We start from the raw sequence: 22,803 nt of genomic DNA, 5'->3' as shown, positions 1-22,803 counted from the left end.
TATCAAAGAGTAAGGACAATGTGCAAAAGTGACTAGGAAAAAATTAATTTGTCCAAACCTTTGTGTGATTTCTTTTTTACTGTACCATCTTTTTCATCTTATTATCTGAAGATATTGCAACGCACAAATCTCTTATTGCGCATCCCATCAAAATGGGGGTGACTAGTCCCCAAAGTGGTGACCCTAATAGTCTGAACATGCCTTAGGAGTTCTTACAAAGAACATAAACAGATAAATACGTTCAAACTCCCAGTTTAATTAAAGGCAAGTCCCCTGTTTAGTCATTTAAAGTCTCCTTTATTAGAAAATGTAAAAAGTCTCCTCCCCAGAGTCTCAGAGTCACAGGGAAACTGTGCACAATATGCTTTTAATTTCCCAGGAGACCACAGCACGGTAACTATTTAACGATGGGAGGTGTGGCTCCACTGAACGAAACAAAAAAGTGCCATCAAGTGTGTCCTCTTCATGAAATGTTTGCCCTTTAATTATCATTCAACTCCAACCTGGGCCTCGTTCCATTCATCACCTAACTCTGATATAGTGTACAGTAGAGGCGCCAATGGGATTGGCACTGTAGGCCTTTTACTCGAACATCAAATGGACAAACCTTATCTCTAACCAGAGACATTTGTTAAAAATATAATTGGCCATTTCTCCAGAAATAATCCATGAATTGCTCTTCTTGCGGGGCTAAAAGTTCTATTGAAGTTTAGCACGTAGTAAAATTGCTGGAAGGGTGAGGCATAGAAGATCAGTAGTCTGCAAGGGATCAGTAGTCTGCCAGTGGTGCCAGGGACCAACTGCACCATGGTAGTCCTTTGATTCTGTTTGGCATGTGTGGCATCTGTACTTTGTTTCACGGAGACCGACAGAGACAGACAGGGATACCGAGAGACAGTGAGACCGAGAGACAGGGAGACCGAGAGACAGAGAGCAGAGAGAGAGAGAGAGAGAGCGAGAGAGAGAGAGAGAGAGAGAGAGAGAGAGAGAGAGACAGAGAGAGACAGACACAGACAGGCCTTGAACTCCTGAGAATGCCATGGCTGGCCAGCCTGGGACACGTTGACAGCACATTGTCAGGCCTCATGATTTCCACTACCCTACGGGGCCACGGAAAGGACACACAGAACCACGGTCTGCTGAGGTCACCAGAACAGGTAGGACTCCATTTGAAGTCAAATAACCTTGACGATTAATGTCATGCATTTCATCATTCAAAGAGCTTGTACATGTCAAACCAGCCTATGAGGAAAAGACAGACTGGCTTTCAAAATGTAGTGTCATGGATGAGACTGAAGTTTATCTTTGCTTACGAAATTAAGTGGGAAATTCAATTGGATTTTGTAGGCTAACTCACAGAGCCGATTAGAGATCTGTGAAATGTATCAATCTAAATGTTTACCAACAAGACACCTTTTAATATCAGATCTTATTTATAAAGAAACAATTTGAGATCCACCTTCATGAAACTGAAATAACAGAGGCAAGCAATCTCAGGGAGGAAGACATTAAGCTATGACCTGGATTTATACCCTGGTTTTTCCTATAGTGCAAGGTCAGGTGGGGGCAAATCTACCCCTCACTTCCAAGAAGCCTCCTGTTTGAAGCAGCTGTTTGTATGAGAGACGTACAAGTCCTTGACCACCCTATTTGCCTTTCATTTAAATGTTGGCAGATACTGTCTTCCTAATCTGTCTGTAATACAATGCATGTACAGTGGGGTCCGAAATTATTGACACCCTTATTAAAGATTAGCAATAATGACTGTGTAAAATACAGTGGGGGAAAAAAGTATTTAGTCAGCCACCAATTGTGCAAGTTCTCCCAGTTAAAAAGATGAGAGAGGCCTGTAATTTTCATCATAGGTACACGTCAACTATGACAGACAAATTTAGAATTTTTTTTCCAGAAAATCACATTGTAGGATTTTTTATGAATTTATTTGCAAATTATGGTGGAAAATAAGTATTTGGTCACCTACAAACAAGCAAGATTTCTGGCTCTCACAGACCTGTAACTTCTTCTTTAAGAGGCTCCTCTGTCCTCCACTCGTTACCTGTATTAATGGCACCTGTTTGAACTTGTTATCAGTATAAAATACACCTGTCCACAACCTCAAACAGTCACACTCCAAACTCCACTATGGCCAAGACCAAAGAGCTGTCAAAGGACACCAGAAACAAAATTGTAGACCTGCACCAGGCTGGAAAGACTGAATCTGCAATAGGTAAGCAGCTTGGTTTGAAGAAATCAACTGTGGGAGCAATTATTAGGAAATGGAAGACATACAAGACCACTGAAAATCTCCCTCGATCTGGGGCTCCACGCTAGATCTCACCCCGTGGGGTCAAAATGATCACAAGAACGGTGAGCAAAAATCCCAGAACCACACGGGGGGACCTAGTGAATGACCTGCAGAGAGCTGGGACCAAAGTAACAAAGCCTACCATCAGTAACACACTACGCCGCCAGGGACTCAAATCCTGCAGTGCAAGACGTGTCCCCCTGCTTAAGCCAGTACATGTCCAGGCCCGTCTGAAGTTTGCTAGAGTGCATTTGGATGATCCAGAAGAGGATTGGGAGAATGTCATATGGTCAGATGAAACCAAAATAGAACTTTTTGGTAAAAACTCAACTCGTCGTGTTTGGAGGACAAAGAATGCTGAGTTGCATCCAAAGAACACCATACCTACTGTGAAGCATGGGGGTGGAAACATCATGCTTTGGGGCTGTTTTTCTGCAAAGGGACCAGGACGACTGATCCGTGTAAAGGAAAGAATGAATGGGGCCATGTATCGTGAGATTTTGAGTGAAAACCTCCTTCCATCAGCAAGGGCATTGAAGATGAAACGTGGCTGGGTCTTTCAGCATGACAATGATCCCAAACACACCGCCCGGGCAACGAAGGAGTGGCTTCGTAAGAAGCATTTCAAGGTCCTGGAGTGGCCTAGCCAGTCTCCAGATCTCAACCCCATAGAAAATCTTTGGAGGGAATTGAAAGTCTGTGTTGCCCAGTGACAGCCCCAAAACATCACTGCTCTAGAGGAGATCTGCATGGAGGAATGGGCCAAAATACCAGCAACAGTGTGTGAAAACCTCGTGAAGACTTACAGAAAACGTTTGACCTGTGTCATTGCCAACAAAGGGTATATAACAAGGAGGAATGAGTTTACATTTTGAGTGCAGACACCCCGATGCATGGCGTAAAGAAAAACAAAAACGGGTGAAAAAAATCCCCCATCAAAGTGGCAGATGACAAGCCATCGGTTATCCTTTACCACAGACATTTTTCAACATCAGTCATGAAAATATAAAACTGCTCTCCATAGAGAAGAAGCTTATTCTCCTGTATCAGGATTCACAACAACCTACAGATTAAAATAACTTTAGCCCCCAGTCCCCATCACACATTGCTAATATCAAGGTTCTGCATGCAGGTAATGAACTGGAATGGATTTAGAATGCCCAGTCAATCTGGACAATTACAGAGTGCAAGCTATAGGGAGGTAAGTGTAGGGGTGTGGATTTATGTAGAAATCATAACTTCCATGACATTATAATTGTATTATGATAACAGTCTAAAAATGTGTGTTCCCACTTTCCACCAAATAGTGGGCAGAATGTTAAAAATAAAAATATTAACATATGCTCTGGTCTTTAATGGAATGATAATACAGTAATAATGACAGAATTTAATCCACTACTGCGTTTGCCAGAGTGATCATCTTAGCTCAACTTACTCCAAATGAGGGCTGCTTTTGTGTCAAGATGTCCCTGCCTGCTCCCTCTTCACATCAATCTCCAGCTCAAATGCTGGTGTTTGTTGCTATTTGTAGGACCAAGCAAACCGGGTAAAATAAGAAGCATGATTGATGTTAAATTATTACCCAATCCTTGAACTGTATAGCACGGCATGGAGTTATGACTCAACTCACAACTAAGAGAGGATCTGAGATTGGTACAGTGGAACGTGTTGGCGTGTAATTGAATTGAAAAGCACAAAGCCATTGTAGAGCACACAAAATTCCTCAAGCCCTCGAATTCAAAGTCACAACTCTGGTCGCCATAAGTGCCATCCAAGTCAAATCCCAGTTGGTTGCATATGTGTCTCTGTCACAAGCAATCCAAATTCCCCCATCAATCGGACAGTGGAAGACCACGATCCCCGGCAACTTTTCACATCAGCCAGGGATTAGAGGCAGAGGGGTTTACACTGGCCTTACCAGAATAGCGGATACCATTTTTTGATTCAGCAATTGAAACTAATTTCAAGGCTGGCTCCGCAGCAATTTTCTGGATCAATGGAACGTCATAGCTCACTTGGTCACTAGCCCTCTTATCGCAGGTACCTACAGCAACGTGGTGTAGGGGGGCCTATGCTAGTCAGTGAGTCTGGAGGGGTGAAGGTGGCATGTTCCTATAACAGGGCATCTCTGTCCCTTTCCTGCCAGCAAAAATCCTAAACAAATTAGATTTTTCTGTAATTCAGAGGACTTTAGAGAGTTCATCCTAAAAAGTGGCATTGGTAACGCTTGACATTAAGTTGCCCCTATTACTATGTAACTACAAAGTAATAACTGTAGTAACAACATAGTAATTAAATAGGTAGTACTACGTAATTACATGGTAATAAGGTTGTAGTGGTATCAGTTATTAGGCCTACATAATTGGAACAAGGACTGTAAATACACATCATAACATACTGATGTTATTACACATTTCTTTTTCCACTATGTAACTAATGTTTTGTAATTACATGTTTGAAAGTCACCGGTGAATTACCATGTTAATAACTCAAACCAAAATCTGACCTTGTTACAAGGTGCCACTACTTTTAAATCCAAATGTAATACCAGGGTTGATAAATAGGCTAGGACCTGGTAACAACAATTGTAACAAGGCACACCCTGTCATTAACTACTGGTTATTTTCAATGCTTTTATTTCTATGTTATGACCTTGCTCAAAGGCTATACCAAATCCAAGTGCAATGTAAGAATAATGTAGTTACAAACTGTAGGATATACTTATCATGTACCTACTCAGGAGCAAGCAACCTAATATAAAGTTAAACCAATCAGGGTATAATCTTTATAATTACTATGTAATTACAATGTAACAACCTTTACAGACAATAGGCTAACAAAGATAAATTAGGAGACAGGAAAACCTAAGGTATAACCTGTTTAGTTATAACAATCTTTAACAACCAACTTTGTAATTACAATGTTGTTACAAGGAATATACTTGTATTTTATTTTCAATGTACTTACCCAGGATCAAGCAATTTAATGTACATGTAAAGTGAAGTTACGTTTTTTATTACCTTGTAGTTCCAACGTAACAACCTTTGCAGACAATAGGCTAACCAGGAGAAGTTAGCTTGGAGACCGGAGAACATTTTCAGTTAGACTTTTCTTTAATGGATTTGACATAGATGAATATTCAAACCATTCAAATTCAATTCCCCATTTCAGATTCAAAGCAGTAACAGGTTGGTAAGGGACCGTTCAAAATCTTCGGAACTGGGACCAGGAGAAAAATGGGGAGGGCCATGCTTTTTCAATTTCAGTCTGGGGGATTTTTTATTAATTTTTTTATCTAGTCCAGGGGAGGGTCGTCAAGTAATTTGTATTAAATGAAATGTCAATATTTCTCAGTATTTTAGAATGAGTTGCTTTTTATATCTCAATGTGTGCCTGATGCTGCTTAAATGGTAAATGGTTTCCGTAATAAATACAACACTGCTGTTCTGTCTCTTAATTGTTTGTTATGTGCAAAAGTGCAATGTAAGTCTCAAAATAGTGAAATATCATTGTTAACAAAATGTTTGAGTTTTATGATGATTTTGTGACGTTTATTGACTGAGTTGGAAAACATGTTGACATTGTGCCAAGTGCTTAGATAGCCACTAGCTAGCAGTGAATAATGGGAAAATGCTACCTAGCTTTACCACCATGTGTTAGTACGTTTTACTAACTAAAATAGTTGGTTATTGCTTTAGTCTGAAATGGGGAATTGAATTTGAATGGTTTGAATATCAATCTATGTGTCTATTTTCAAAGGATAAAGCTAAGACCGTTAACATCTTCATAGTTAAGAACACTGATGATATGGAAGTAAATGAAACGTACAGTATTTTACAAGAACCATTATCACTCCCTAGAAACACAACCTTATGGAACAATTCTTGGATAGCTTTTCAGAATGAATCGATAAATTGGCCCACATGGAAAACTAAAGGCATAGAAACTGTAAGTAACTTGGTAATAGGAAATACATTTATTTCCATGACAACTTTAAAAAGCAATTTTGTGTTGACCAATGTAGATATTTTCATATACATCCAACTTAAGTTTTATATCACAACATGTTGGACAATAGGGAATCCTATTTGAGTCAAAGAAGGACATTCATATGATAGGTAAGTTTTACAAAACCTTGCAGAGAGCCTATAAAACTGACAATCTCTTAGAAAAAAAAAACTATTGGAAGAACTGATATTGGCACAAGATGGAGGGAATGTTGGAACATAACTAACGAGATTACAGTTAGCAAAAATGTATGCTTAATCCAGTATAAATTAATGTATAGAATTGATTATACAAGAGACAAAATTCACAAATTCTACAGCAGAACAGCAGAGTCATGGCTGAAGTGTAAAATTACTAATGACGCAATAATTCATGCCTTCTGGGTTTGTTACAAAATGTAAAAGTTATTGGCGGAGTTGAAAAGATGGATGTCAGAGGTATTGCAATGTGAATGTGTCTGTTTCAAGACATGACATATTAGGGTGCAGTGAGATACCCGATGGGTTGAACAATACACTTCTCATCAATTATCTTTAAAAAACATACTCAAATCAGCCAATCCTCAATCGTTCACGCAATTGAAAGGTCAAATGCTTTATTATCTAAAAATTGAAAGAGCGTGGGCGATGGAGAGAAACAAAATGGTGCAGTTTGAGGCCATTTGGCAGAAAGTGATAAAGGAGCTGGAGATAGGGATGGGAGCTAGTGGGTCTGGGCAGGTGTGATGTAGTGATGTTTGTATGATGTAGTCGTTTGTATGTGTATGTTTTTTTATTGTTTATCAAATATAAAATAAAATAGTCAAATCCATTAAAGAATGAAAAATGTTATCCTGTCTCTTAACTTCTCCTGGTTAGCCTATCGTCTGCAAAGGTTGTTATATTGTAACTTCATAATAATTAAAAATGTCACTTCAATTTACATTCAATTGCTTGCTCCTGGGTAAGCACATTGTAAATACATGTATATCCCTTGTAACAACACTAATTAAAGAGTAACTAAATGTTCTCCTGTCTCGTAATTGCTCCTGGTTAGCCTATTGGTTAGCATATTGACTGCAAAGGTTGTTACATTGTAACTACATAATAATTACAAGTTACACCCTACTGGGTTTCAATTTACATTAAGTTTCTTGCTCCTGGGTAGGTACATGATAATTACAAGTATATCCTATGTAACTATAATAGCCTTTGAGCCAGGTCATAACATAGAAATAAACCATTGAAAATAACCAGTGGTAAATGACAGGGTGTTACAATTGTTGTTACCAGGTCCTAGCCTATTTATCAACCCTGGTATTACATTTAAATTTTTACCTTTATGTCATTTAGCAGGCACTCTTATCCGGAGCGACTTACAGGAGTAATTGGGGTTACGTGCCTTGCTCAAGGGCACATTGACAAATGTTTCACCTAGTCGGTTCGGGGATTCAACGATCTTAACCGCTAGGCTATCTACCGCTCCTGTGGATCTGATTGTAGTGGCTGTAGTCACATGTAACATGGTCAGATTTTGGTTTGTGTTATTAACATGGTAATTCACAGGTGACTTTCAAACATGTAATTACAAAACATTAGTTACATATTGGAACAAGGTGGGAAAATGTTGCAATTGTATCTCATTTCATGCAATTCTACTTATTTTTCAAAGGGGCGAAGAGAAAAATGTGCAGTTATAGGAAATCTCCTGCAATTCTACACATTTTGCCATGGGGTGGAGAGACATTTTTGCAGTTTTAAAGCTAATTTCCTGAAATTCTACACATTTTGCCATGGCTTATGCCATGTTAAAATGATATCTGATATTCAGCAAGTGGATGTGTAAATAGAGTCCTTGTTCCAATTGTGGAATAACTGATACCGCTACAACCCTATTACCATGTCATTACATACCTATGTTACTACAGTTATTACTGTGTAGTTACATAATAATAGAGGCAACTTAATGTAAAGTTACCGTGGCAATTAGGAACAGAAAGAGAAACATTTGTCAAACATGAATTTAATTTAGAAGCTGCTTTGCGTTATTTTCAACAAGGTGTGAATTTGTTATTTTGTTAAAAAGGAGACTATTAAATGAGACTTAATGAGAATAATACAGCTACCACTAACTAACATCCTTTTAAAATCAATAGTGTAGTATAGTATAATCACGTTGTACCATAACACCTAGCCTTTCCATCCTTGAGCCAGACATTTAAATGGATATTGGTTAAAGCCTCCCTGGGCCATCTCAGAATATAAATTATGAAAATACAAACCATTCCATTTACTGAACGCATTTAACATTATTTCAATTGTGGGGGAAATAAATAAGTATCTACAGATCATTTCTGTAGTGTGGTTTCAGGGTGTTATTATCACAGCCATTATATATTGGTGCTGTTGGTGCCCCTATTCCTTTGAACACGAATAACTCAAATGCAACTGAATCTTCAAAGGCATTAAATCTGGGGGGGAAAAATCAACAAAGATCATTCCATTGTAATCTGCGGATTACTCTGCAGTGCTTCCACTTTTCCAATATTGACATGCTTTCTCATGTCAAGTCTGGGACAACGGGAGGGAAAACAGGCAAGAAAACTACAAAATATACTTTGAAATCTCCATTCTAACAAGACTAATGCACAATACTACTTTTTTGTTTAGCCAGTGTCAGATCCATTTAATTTTGTTTCAATTACCAGAGAGGGAATGCCGCAAGGGGTTAAAAAGCAATTTCCCCCATCATGACATCTGTACAAATGTATGGTGGCAAATGTTGGAGGAAAAAGGGTGCCAGATAAGGGGTGAAAAAAATAAATGGTGTTGCAAGAGAGAGGTTAATCCACCTGTTTAATCTGTGGAGCCCTTATCTCTGCCTCCTGCTGCCTCTGCACACTCCTTCAGCACCCAGGCAGTCTGATTGTCTGAAATCACTCAGTACTGAGGGGCGGGCGGAGCTAGTGGGGAAACCAGGGACAGTGGCTGGGGTACTGCCATCCCAGCCCAACCCAGTCCAGGCTTCCCCCTGATAGTCCTGCTATCCACCTTTGTAAGGGCCTCGGAGAGGGAGCGGAGAGTACCATACTGTCAATTTCCACAAGTCTGAGTAGAATGTGAGGAAATCTCACAAACATAAATATCACTAAAAGACACATCTATTCAAAACGTTTACAATATGCTCCTTTCTTTTTTTTTACAGACAGGCTCAAAGTATTCATTTGTCAAGCATTTGGATTTAGGTAAATGGTTACATAGTCTCAAACATGATTCAGAGAGTGAACATTTAGTAAAATGAACAAAAACATTTTCTGTGAATAATGTCAGCAGCGTTCTGTAATTTACTGTATGGCTCAGATCAGTAGATGAACATAACATATCCCAGAAGGCAGGGCATTGAGTAGTGTGGCAGACTGGGCTCATCAGTCATTAATAGCATGTAAAGCCAAGCCCAAGGTGTGTCACAAATGGCAACCTATTCTCTATGTAGTGCACTACTTTTGACCAGACCCAATAGGGCTCTGGTCAAAAGTAATGTACTACGTAGGGAATAGGGTGCCATTTGAGATGAATGCTAGAAAAAGCCCAGGCCATCGACCCAGCAGCAGAAGTAATGACTATATGATTTCAAATCCTTATTTTGTTGTCGTCCCTCACTTGTCCTTACCATGGGCACTTTGTTTTTGCCTTGGATCGAATGGGTCTTTATAGTGGCATATTTGCTAAGTGTCATGTCAAAATGCTCCATATAGCACTTAATGGGGAAGCACAGTTTGAGACTGACTTCACTCACTAGGGATATGCACGGTTAATCAAAAATTCAAACAAATGTTAGTATTCAATTACTTGAGCGAGTTTTCATTTTTGGATAAATATATTTTTAGGCCTATTTTCAATATGGATAATTCAATTAGATTATCCTCGTGACATTCTTACCTACAAGGATATACTGTACCATTACATTTGAAATACTTAATTTAATAAAACAACAAACTTTGGAATGCTGCGCATTTAGCCCTCCGGTCTGCCCTGACATTGGTATGCTATTTTCCCCACTTCAAATTGCAATTACAGATGCGCAGCTAATGGAGTTTCCACAAGTCCTGACACAGCTCAATGCAAAACTTACCATAAAACTTTTTGTAACAGAATCAGTTCTATCATGGCGAAAATCAGACTACTCTTTCACTGTTGCTTTTAGACAAAAACTAAGGAGAAAAGCTAAATGCATCATATCTGCTGTATTTTGAAAGTTATACATCTTGATTGCTGACACGCAAAACATTGTGGGACTATATCAACAATGGACTAATGAAACAAATGCCAAAAGATCGTTTTTGGGTGGAGTTTTCCTTTAATGTTCAGATTGAGCGTCAGTGGGCTCTTAACAAATGAAGCCCCTGTACAGAAGAAGCCTTCGTCCAATGACTCTTATGTGTAATGTAATGAAACTGAGAGTCATGATCAAGGCCTAATGAAACAGGAGACTCCAGCGATTGCAGCAAACACAGTCTCATCTCGCTGAGGATTTCAGATGGATTCAGAACTCTCAACATGAAAAAATACAAAATGATTTTGTAGAATTGAAACAAGATGTCACGATCGTCGTAATGAGCGGACCAAGGCGCAGCGTGATATGCGTACATCTTATTTATTAAGTACACCACAAACACGAACAAAAACAATAAACGATACGTGAAGTCCTAAGGTAAACAAACACAAACCTTACACGGAACAAGATCCCACGAATCACAAGTGCACAAAAGGCTGCCTAAGTATGGTTCCCAATCAGAGACAACAAGCAACAGCTGATTCTCGTTGCCTCTGATTGAGAACCACCCAACATAGAAACACATAACCTAAAACAGAACATAGGAAACGAAACATAGACACTACACAAAGAAACTAACACCCTGGCTCAACATACAAGAGTCCCCAGAGCCAGGGCGTGACAGTACCCCCCCCCCCAAAGGCGCGGACTGCGACCGCGCCAACATAAACCCAACAGGGGAGGGGCCGGGTGGGCATTCCACCTCGGAGGCGGATCCGGCTCCGGGCGTGACCACCACCCTCTAACAACCCCCCCGTAGCGCCCCTGGTCTGGTCTGGCCCCACTGGCTGGAGCTGGACTGGACATCGGTGGAGCGGATTGCTTAGGCTCCGGTGTGGAGCAGCTGACCGGTACCTGACTGACGACACGCACCACTGTCTTGGTGCGGGGAGCAGGAATGGGCCGGACCGGGCTGACGACGCGCACCACTGGCTTGGTGCGGGGAGCAGGAACGGGCCGGACCGGGCTGACGATGCGCACCACTGGCTCGGTGCGGGGAGCAGGAACAGGCCGGGCCGGGCTGGCGACGCGCACCACAGGCTTGGTGCGGGGAGCAGGAACAGGCCGGACCGGGCTGGCTACGCGCACCACAGGCTTGGTGCGAGGGGCAGGAACAGGCCGGGCCGGGCTGGCGACGCGCACCACTAACTTAGTGCGGGGAGCAGGAACGGGTCGGGCCGGACTGGGAACACGCACCACTAACTTAGTGCGGGGATCAGGAACGGGCCGGACCGGACTGGTGACACACACCACTTGCTTGGTGCGAGGAGCGGGACTGGGTTTCCTCATAAACCTCCGCTCCTTCTGCTGCCTACTCAGTTCCTCTCGCCGTGCCTCTACTCTCTCCTTCTCCCTTATCGCCTCCAGTAGCTCCTCCCTCTGACCAACTAACTCCTGCTCCCTCATGACCAATAGCCCCCGTAACCTGGTGGCCTCCTCTCCTATTCTGCAGATACGCCCTGTAGCTGCCTCCAGCAGCCCCGTCGTCCATGCCGTGTGCCCCCCAAAAATAATTATTGGGGGTGCCTCTCGCCTGTCCGACGACGACACTGTTGGCGCCGTACCTCCTCTCTCGCCAGGGCTTTAACCTTTGCCCATGGCCCTTTGCCCGCGAACATGTCCTCCCAGGACCACCATTGGCCCACCTGGGCCATCGCCAACTTCTCCAGCTCCTTACCCGGCGTTTGCTCCGAAACACGCTGCTTGGTCCTGTTTTGGTGGGATCTTCTGTCACGATCGTCATAATGAGTGGACCAAGGCGCAGCGTGATATGCGTACATCTCTTTAATAGTGTACTTAGCAACACGATACAAATAACAAAACAACAAAACGAAACGTGAAGTCCTCGGTCATACACAAACCTACACGGAACAAGATCCCACAAATGACAAGTGCAAAACAGGCTGCCTAAGTATGGTTCCCAATCAGAGACAACGAGCCACAGCTGTCTCTAATTGGGAACCACCCTGGCCAACATAGAAATAAACGATCTAGAAAAGAACACATAGAAAACAAAACATAGACACTACACACCCTGGCTCAACATTTAAGAGTCCCCAGAGCCAGGGCGTGACACAAGACCACTTTCACTTGGTCAGAGGAACGAAGTCACCTCGTGCTTAAAGCTGAAGTTGTAGCGAGTCAGCAGGCATTTGAATGGTGTCTCTGCGTCACTCAGAGGACGCTAGGCAGAAAATGCTCTGACATCAGTTGCTGTATATGAAATGGTGCCAATTTTGTACTGTCACTAAGTATAATCATATTTATTTTGTAGTTATAAGGTGAAATATTATATTAAGTAGTTTATAATTTGATTGTTACTAAATTCAAAAAGCATTTCAATCATTTCAAGCCCTATTCCCCTACGTTTGTTAAATAGGAAAATAATGATATGATTTTATATATTTTCATATTTGTACTGTATATATGAGCTTATGTCCTCAACAGTGACTACACAGTAGCAATTTATAACAATTTTTACCAGAAAGGTGAGATTTTATTATTTTTGGCAGTATAAGCATTACTAGATATTGTTTATGGCCCTCTCATGATAAATTATTTATTTTGAGTATGTGTATTTAGGCTGAAATCTACATTTTGACATTACGTGTATTAATTTAATTATAATATCAATAGTGTTCTGTTTTATGAGCTGTATCACAAATGTTCATTAAAGTGTTACAACAACCAAAGGCAAAGTGATCAGCCATATAAGTCACTGAGCATGACATAGCACAGGGACGGGCCAAGTTCCAATTCAATGTATTTTAAATATATAATTAGTATTTGAAAGGCTTGGAAAAATGTATGTGTTGTTTTCAAGATGCAGTTTGCCTGACCCAGCAAAGCAGAGAAAATGTGACAGAATGATTGACAGGTGCTCCTTCTTCCAAAGAGTGACTTCATTTTTCAGTTCAGTCTAATTAAAGTGGCAGAAGGAACCAGTCTTTTCAAATGCTATATTGACGTAGGAAATAGGTTACATTTCGCTTAGATATTCAGAGAAATAAAATAGTCCTACTAAATGATTCCGCATCTCTGGTCTCTAGCTTCAAAAACAATTAGGCCTACCAGAAAATCTATTTCTCTATACAGCTAGCTGCCTATTGTGTACTATGTCATATATGTAAAGCAATGGCGGTCGGTGCCGTTTAAGATGAGGAAGGACGATTATACATTTTATGAGCATGGCCTTATTTCTATTACAGCATATTGGGTGACTGTCATTCATATTTCATTTACCCAGCTCAATGTAACATCGATAGGTTTAGGCTAATACATTATACTCTAATTTTCCCTATACCCATCATGAGGTTGCTACAACTTAGCCAATGAATATAAGTTTACAACGTACACCACCAGTCAAAAGTTTGGACACACCTACTCACTCAAGGGTTTTTCTATATTTTTACTATTTTTTACATTGTAGAATAATAGTGAAGACATCAAAACTATGAGATAACACATATGGAATCATGTAGTAACCAAAAAAGTATTAAACAAATCAAAATATATTTTATATTTGAGATTCTTCAAATAGCCACCCTTTGCCTTGATGTCAGCTTTGCACACTCTTGGCATTCTCTCAACCAGCTTCATGAGATAATCACCTGGAATGCATTTCAATTAACAGGTGTGCCTTCTTAAAGGTTAATTTGTGGAATATCTTTCCTTCTTAATGCGTTTGAGCCAATCAGTTGTGTTGTGACAAGGTAAAAGACCAAGTCCATATTATGTCAAGAACAGCTAAAATAAGCAAAGAGAAACAACAGTCCATCATTACTTTAAGACATGAAGGTCAGTCAATACGGACCATTTCAAGAACTTGGAAAGTTTCTTCAAGTGAAGTCGCAAGAACCATCAAGCGCTATGATGAAACTGGCTCTCATGAGGACCGCCACAAGAATGGAAGACCCAGAGTTACCTCTGCTGCAGAGGATAAATTCTTACCAGCCTCAGAAATTGCAGCCCAAATAAATGCTTCACAGAGTTCAAGTAACAGACACATCTCAACATCTACTGTTCAGAGGAGACTGTGTGAATCAGGCCTTCATCGTCGAATTGCTGCAGAGAAACCAATACTAAAGGACACCAATAAGAAGGAGAGACTTGCTTGGGACAAGAAACACGAGCAATGGACATTAGACCGGTGGAAATGTGTCCTTTGGTCTGGAGTCCAAATTGGAGATTTTTGGTTCCAACCGCTGTGGCTTTGTGAGACGCGGTGTGGGTGAACGGATGATCTCCGCATGTGTATTTCCCACCGTAAAGCATGGAGGAGGAGGTGACACTGTCTGTGATCTATTTAGAATTCAATGCACACTTAACCAGCATGGCTACCACAACATTCTGCAGTGATATGTCATCCCATCTGGTTTGGGCTTATCATTTGTTTTTCAACAGGACAATGACCCAACACACCTCCAGGCTGTGTAAGGGCTATTTGACCAAGAAGGAGAGCGATGGAGTGCTGCATCAGATGACCTGGCCTCCACAATCCCCTGACCTCAACCCAATTGAGATGGTTTGGGATGATTTGGGCGGCAGAGTGAAGGAAAAGCAGCCAACAAGTGCTCAGCATATGTGGGAACTCCTTCAAGACTGTTGGAAAATAATTCCAGGTGAAGCTGGTTGAGAGAATGGCAAGAGTGTGCAAAGCTGTCATCAAGGCAAAGTGTGGCTATTTGAAGAATCTCAAATATAAAATATATTTGGATTTGTTTAGCATTTTTTTGGTTACTACATGATTCCATATGTGTTATTTCATAGTTTTTATGTCTTCCCTATTATTCTACAATGTAGAAAATATTAAAAACAAAGAATGAGTAGGTGTGTCCAAACTTTTGACTGGTACTGTAGGTGCACAGGTCGAGAATGTTTTGTTAGTAATCAAGGTGAGACAGACAGTGACACATTCAATACCACCTTGCACACTCTAATTGGTGTAAAGTACTTAAGTAAAACTACTTTAAAGTTTTACTTAAGGAGTTTTTTTGGGTATCTATACTTTATTTTACTATTTATATTTTTGACTTTGACTTTTACTTCACTACATTCCTAAAGATAATAATGTACTTTTTACTCCATACATTTTCCCTGACACCCAAAAGTACATGCTTCATTTGTAAATTATGTCTGAATGTTGGAGTGTGCCCCTGGCTATCAGTAAAAAATAAATACATTTAAAAAATGGTGCAGTCTGGCTTGCTTAATATAAGGATTTTAAAATGATTTCTACTTTTACTTTTACTTTTGATACTTAGGTATATTTTAGCAATTACATTTACTTTTTATACTTAAGTATATTTCAAATCAAATACTTTTAGACTTTTACTCAAGTAGTGTTTTACTGGGTGACTTTGACTTTTACTTGAGTCATTTTCTATTAAGGTATCTTTACTTTTACTCAAGTATTACAATTGGGTACTTTTTCCACCACTGCACACTCTTTCCTGCATCTACCTGATCTAGGGTGTAATCAGTAGTCCAGTTGCAAACAAGAGTTTCTATTGGACAAATTCAGGTATGTTTATCCCCGTTTCATTCCATTTAAGAAACATTTTTCAACACAATCGACGGAATGAATACACCTCTGAACACACGCAAACACAGGTCACTTTCATAGCAGCCACATACAAACAGCATGATCACTTTGCTTGTTGTATAATAACCTCTACAAACAGCCTACATCATTGTCACCATATTAGCTAACGTCATAGTCAACATAGCTAATAGAAATAGTAAACGCGGTGTTTGAGTAAGCTAAACTGGCTAGCTGCATTCCAAATACAAGGAAATATAGCTCTCTCTCGCTCTCCCTCTTGCTTCTCCTTAATTTTTGAAGAAATTAATTTGTTCAAAACTGTTAAACTATTGTCTTTCTCTTTGAGTCAACTACTCACCACATGCAGTGCTAGCTAGCTAGCTTTTCCCTCACTGTAAGTCTACGGAAGTGGGTGAGAACCATGAGCCTCCCAGGTTTTGTATTGAAGTCAATGTATCCAGAGGAGGACGGAAACTACTGTAGCTGTCCTCCGGCTACACCATGGTGCTACCCTACATACAGTGCATTCGGAAAGTATTCAGACCCCTTGACTTTTTCAATTTTTTGTAACGTTACAGCCTTATTCTATAATGGATTAAATTGTTTTTTTCCCCCCTCATCAATCTATACACAATTCCCCATAATGACAAAGCAAAAACAGGTTTTTAGACATGCAAATGTATTACAAATAAAAAACGGAAATATTACATTTACATAAGTATTCAGACCCTTTACTCAGTACTTTGTTGAAGCACCTTTGGCAGCGATTACAGCCTCGAGTCTTGGCACATCTGTATTTGGGGAGTTTCTCCCATTCTTCTCTTGCTGATCCTCTCAAGCTCTGTCAGGTTGGATGGGGAGCGTCGCTGCACAGCTATTTTCAGGTCTCTCCAGAGATGTTCGATCGAGTTCAAGTCCGGGCTCTGGCTGGGCCACTCAAGGACATTCAGAGACTTGTCCCGAAGCCACGCCTGCGTTGTCTTGGCTGTGTGCTTAGGGTCATTGTCCTGTTGGAAGGTGAACCTTCACCCCAGTCTGAGGTCCTGAGCGCTCTGGAGCAGGTTTTCATCAAGGATCTCTCTGTACTTTGCTCTGTTCATCTTTCCCTCAATCCTGACTAGTCTACCAGTCCCTGCCGCTGAAAAACATGCACACAGCATGATGCTGCCACCACCATGCTTCAACGTAGGGATGGTGCCAGGTTTCCTCCAGACGTGATGCTTCGCTGCAGCTAGCGACTGGAACGAGCTGCAAAAAACACTCAAACTGGACAGTTTTATCTCCATCTCTTCATTCAAATACTCAATAATGGACACTCTTACTGACAGTTGTGGCTGCTTTGCGTGATGTATTGTTGTCTCTACCTTCTTGCCCTTTGTGCTGTTGTCTGTGCCCAATAATGTTTGTACCATGTTTTGTGCTGCTACCATGTTGTGCTGCTGCCATGTTGTGTTGCTACCATGTTGTTGCCCCAAGATGTGCTACAGAAGCTTCTAGAAGCCCTGCAGGAGAACCACTATCAAGAGGATGAACAGTTCCTTGGGGCCGTCATGCCCAGACTTGACATTGGTATGGACACCTGTGTCATCCCCCTCAGACATGGGGGCCTTTCTCTAGTCCAGATGACAGACTACATCTACCCAATAGTGGACGACCCCTATATGATGGGGTGAATTGCGTGTGCCAATGTTCTAAGTGACCTGTACGCCATGGGAGTGACGGAATGTGACAACATGTTGATGCTACTGGGGATCAGTAACAAACAGTCAGAAAAGGAGCGGGACAAGGTGATGCCTCTAATCATCCAGGGGTTCAAAGATGCATCAGAGGGAGCATGCAGACGGGGGGACAGACTGTTCTTAACCCCTGGGTGGTCCTGGGGTGGGGGGGGGGGGGGCACCACCGTCTGTCAACCCAACGAGTTCATCATGCCAGACAATGCAGTGCCAGGAGATGTGTTGATTCTCACCAAACCTCTGGGGACTCAGGTGGCAGTGGCAGTACACCAGTGGCTGGACATTCCTGACAAGTGGAATAAGATCAAGCTGGTGGTGACTCAAGAGGATGTAGAGCTAGCTTATCAGGAAGCTATGATGAACATGGCCCGGCTCAACAGGACAGTGGCGGGTCTGATGCACACCTTCAACGCTCACGCCGCCACTGACATCACTGGCTTCGGGATTCTGGGCCACGCCCAGACATTGGCACGGCAACAGTGTAGCGAGGTCTCGTTCGTCATTCACAACCTCCCTGTGCTCGCCAAGATGGCCGCTGTGTCCAAGGCCTGCGGGAACATGTTCGGACTCATGCACAACACCTGCCCCGAGACATCAGGGGGTCTGTTGATCTGTCTTCCCAGGGAGCAGGCAGCTCGTTTCTGTGCTGAGATCAAATCTCCTAAATACGGCGAAGGCCACCAGGCCTGGATCATCGGCATTGTGGAGAAGGGCAACCGCACCGCCCGCATCATCGACAAACCACGAATCATCGAGGTTGCTCCTCAGCTCTCCACACAGAATGTCAACCCCACACCCGGCGCAACCTCATAATACCTCCACCCTGCAATGCAGACCAGAGCCAAGTTTTTTTTAGACTCATTCTAGAAAACCATCCTAAAGTGCGTCAAATGTATACACGTACACTGCCGTTCGGGGGTTTGGGGTCACTTGGAAATGTCCTTGTTTTCGAAAGAAAAGCTCAATTGGTAGAGCATTGGTAGAGCATGGCGCTTGTAACGCCCGGGTAGTGGGTTCGCACCCCGGGACCACCCATACGTAAAAATGTATGCACACATGACTGTAAGTCGCTTTGGATAAAAGCGTCTGCTAAATGGCATATTATTATTATTATTATTATTATTGTTTTCATGTTGGGTTGCTACCTTGCTGTGTTGTTGTCTTAGGTCTCTCTTTATGTAGTGTTGTGTTGTCTCTCTTGTTGTGATGTGTGTTTGGTCCTATATTTATATTTATTTATTTATTTTAATCCCAGCCCCCGTCCCCGCAGGACGCCTTTTGCCTTTTTGTAGGCCGTCATTGTAAATAAGTATTTGTTCTTAACTAACTTGCCTAGTTAAATAAAGGTTAAATACATATTTTTTTTAAAATAAGGCCAAAGACTTCAATCTTGGTTTCATCAGACCAGAGAATCTTGTTTCTGGTACTTTAGGCACCTTTTGGCTAACTCCTAGCGGGCTGTTGTGCCTTTTACTGAGGAGTGGCTTCCGTCTGGCCACTCTACCATAAAGGCCTGATTGGTGGAGAGCTGCAGAGATGGTTGTCCTTCTGGAAGGTCATCCCATCTCCACAGAGGAACTCTGGAGCTCTGTCAGAGTGGCCATAGGGTTCTTGGTCACCTCCCTGACCAAAGCCCTTCTCCCCCGATTGCTCAGTTTGGCCGGGCGGCCAGCTTTAGGAAGAGTCTTGGTGGTTCCAAACTTCTTCCATTTAAGAATGATGGAGGCCACTGTGTTCTTGGGGACATTCAATGATGCAGACATGTTTTGGTACCCTTCCCCAGATCTGTGCCTCGACACAATCCTGTCTCGGAGCTCTGCACTGTCAACTGTGGGATCTTATATAGACAGGTGTGTGCCTTTCCGAATCATGTCCAATCAATTGAATTTACCATAGGTAGACTCCAATCAAGTCTTAGAAACATCTCAAGGATGATCAATGGAAAAAGGATGCACCTGAGTTCAATTTCAAGTCTCATAGCAAAGGGTCTGAATACTTATGTAAATAAGGTATTTCTATTTCTAATAACCTGTTTTCACTTTGTCATTTTGGGGTATAAACATTGAGTTGTTATTTTACCTGAAATGCACAAGGTCCTCTACTCCGACAATTAATCCACAGATAAAAGGGTAAACCAAGTTCGCTTCTAGTAATCTCTCCTCCTTCAGGCTTCTTCTTCTTCTTTGGACTTTATATGTCACTCCCTGATCTGTTTCACCTGTCTTTGTGATTGTGTCCACCCCCCTCCAGGTGTCGCCCATCTTCCCCATTATCCCCAGTATACCTGTGTTCTCTGTTTGTCTGTTGCCAGTTCGTCTTGTTTCGTCAATCCTACCAGCGTTTTTCCCCCTTGCTCCTGTCTTTCTCAAGTTCCTTTTTTCTAGTTTTCCCTGTTTTGACCATTCTGCCTGCCGTGACTCTGAGCCTGCTTGCCGTTCTGTACCTTGTCAGACCACCCTGGATTATTGACCTCTGCCTGCCCTGACCCTGAGACTGCCTGCCGTTCTGTACCTTTTGGACTCTGATATGGATTACTGACCTCTACCTGCCCTTTACCTGTCGTTTGCCTGCCCCCTGTTTTTGTAATAAACTTTTGTTACTTCAACACTGTCTGCATCTGGGTCTTCTCCTGAAACGTGATAGTACGAACTGGCCATGACTGACCCAGCAGACTCGGACCAGCTCCGCAACGCCATCTCCTCCCAAGGAGCCACCATTGGAAGGCATGAGGAGTTGCTTCGTGGTCTCATGGAAGGGTTCCAGACCTTGGCCGAACGCCATGACCGAGTGTTTAACACATTGCTGGAGCAATTCCGCAGGTTGTCTGGTAGGCAGCCTACCACGACGGTAACCTCCCAGCCCCTCAGTAACCTGGCTGTTAGCAGCGCGGCCTCCTCGGCCACCCTGGTTTCCCGAGAACCCCACTTACCTCCTCCGGAACGCTTTGCTGGAGAGTCGGGAACCTGTTGGGCATTTCTCGCTCATTGTTCGCTCATCATCGAGCTGCAGCCCTCCTCATTCCCCTCGGACCGCTCTAAGATAGCGTACCTCATCACGCTGATGTCCGGGAGGGCTCTCACCTGGGCTACGGCAGTGTGGGAACAACAGGTGGCCATTTGCTTCAGTCTAGAGGAGTTCATGCAGGAGGTAAAGAAGGTTTTCTCCCATTGTCCGGGAGAGAGGCTGCCCGGAAGTTACTCCAGCTTCGGCAAGAATCCCGCAGTGTGGCAGACTATGCAGTGGATTTACGCACGTTGGCAGCTTAGTGTGCCTGGAACCCGGAAGCGCTGTTCGACAAGTTCCTGCACGGAGTATCGGAGGAAGTAAAGGACGAGCTTGCAGCCCGGGAACTACTGACGGATATCGACTCGCTCATCGCCTTGACCATTCGGATCGATGGGCGACTACGGGAACGAAGGAAGGAGAGGAAGTCCGATTCCATTCACCCGCCCAAGGATTCCACCTTGCCTCCGAGGCATCCCGGAAGTCCCCGACGGCTCCGTTGCCGAGAAAACCCGAGGCTACCCGAGTTCCCTGAGTATCTCCGAAGTCTGCCAATTCACCTCTTCCCAAGCCGATGCAACTAGGCAGAGCTAGGTTGTCTCCGGCCGAACGGCAATACAGGCTTCACACGAAGAGTTGCCTGTATTGTGGGACTACTGGTCATTTTGTGTCCACCTGTCCACTAAAAGACCAGGCTCACCGGTAGGAGCGAGTACTCTGGTGGGCCATACGGATAACTTTTCCTCTCCCCTTACTCGCACCCCCTTTCATGCCATCTTGCTGTGGGGGAACCAGTCGAAATCTCTTCGGGTACTCATCGACTCTGGGGCCGATGAGAGCTTTATGGACGCTACCCTGGCATCCGAGCTGGGCATCCCCACTCAGCCCCTCTCCATTCCCATGAACTTTAGAGCACTGGACAGGTGCTCAATAGGCCGGGTCACCCATAATACCACCCCCATCAACCTACAAGTATCAAGGAACCACAGCGAGACGATCCAATTCCTGCTAATTAAGTCTCCTCGGGTTCCCATGGTATTGGGTTTCTTTTGGCTCCAGCGACACAACCCCTTTATTGACTGGTCTACTGGTGCCATCATGGGCTGGAGCTCGTTCTGCCACGCTCATTGCCTGAAGTCAGCGCAGCCTGCCCTGGGAAATTTTCCTGGGGGCTCGGAAGTTGCCTCGGACCTCTCCGCCGTGCCCGCGGAGTAACAGGACCTCAAGGAGGTGTTCAGTAACGCCCTGGCACTCCGCTTCCGCTGCACCGACCCTACAACTGCAGAATCAACCTTCTCCCAGGCACCACTCCGCCCTGTGCATCGACTACCGGGGCCTCAACAACATCACGGTGAAGAACCGCTACCCGCTACCACTCAACTCCTCGGCCTTCAAGCCGCTCCAGGGGGCCAACGTGTTCTCCAAGCTGGATCTATGGAATGCCTACCACCTGGTGCAGATACGGGAGTGGGACGAGTGGAAGACTGCCTTCAACATGGCCAGCGGTCACTACAAGTATCTGGTCATGCCATTTGGCCTTACCAATGCTCCAGCTGTGTTCCAGGCACTGGTTAATGATGTTCTCCGCGACACGTTGAACCAGTTCGTCTTCGTGTACCTCGATGACATCCTCATTTTCTCCCGCTCCGCCCAAGAACACGTGCTCCACGTCCGACAGGTCCTCCAACGCCTCCTGGAGAACCAGCTTTTTGTGAAAACAGAGAAATGCGAATTCCATTGCTCCACCATCCCCTTCCTGGGCTACATCATCGCTGCAGGGAGTGTACAGATGGATCCCGGGACCTCAAACACTGTTTCACCACTGCTCCCATCTTGGTTCATCCTGACCCGTCCCCCCAGTTTGTGGTGGAGGCCGATGCTTCGGATGTCGGAGT

The 22,803-nt window shown here is 43.2% G+C and overlaps 1 protein-coding gene and 1 pseudogene across 2 annotated transcripts in view; one reads left to right on the top strand and one right to left on the bottom strand.

Moving 5' to 3' along the window:
- LOC121551620 (acid-sensing ion channel 4-A) overlaps positions 1–22,803 on the bottom strand; it is a 174,036-nt gene that overhangs the window by 36,971 nt on the left and 114,262 nt on the right. The gene's annotated exons all lie outside the window — the stretch shown is intronic.
- Positions 17,642–18,718, top strand: LOC121551634 (annotated as a pseudogene).

This window comes from Coregonus clupeaformis, chromosome 4 (assembly GCF_020615455.1).
Source record: "Coregonus clupeaformis isolate EN_2021a chromosome 4, ASM2061545v1, whole genome shotgun sequence".
NCBI classification, from domain to species: domain Eukaryota; kingdom Metazoa; phylum Chordata; class Actinopteri; order Salmoniformes; family Salmonidae; genus Coregonus; species Coregonus clupeaformis.
Note: the sequence above shows the minus strand (reverse complement) of the source record. Positions and strands in the feature narration are given on the sequence as shown.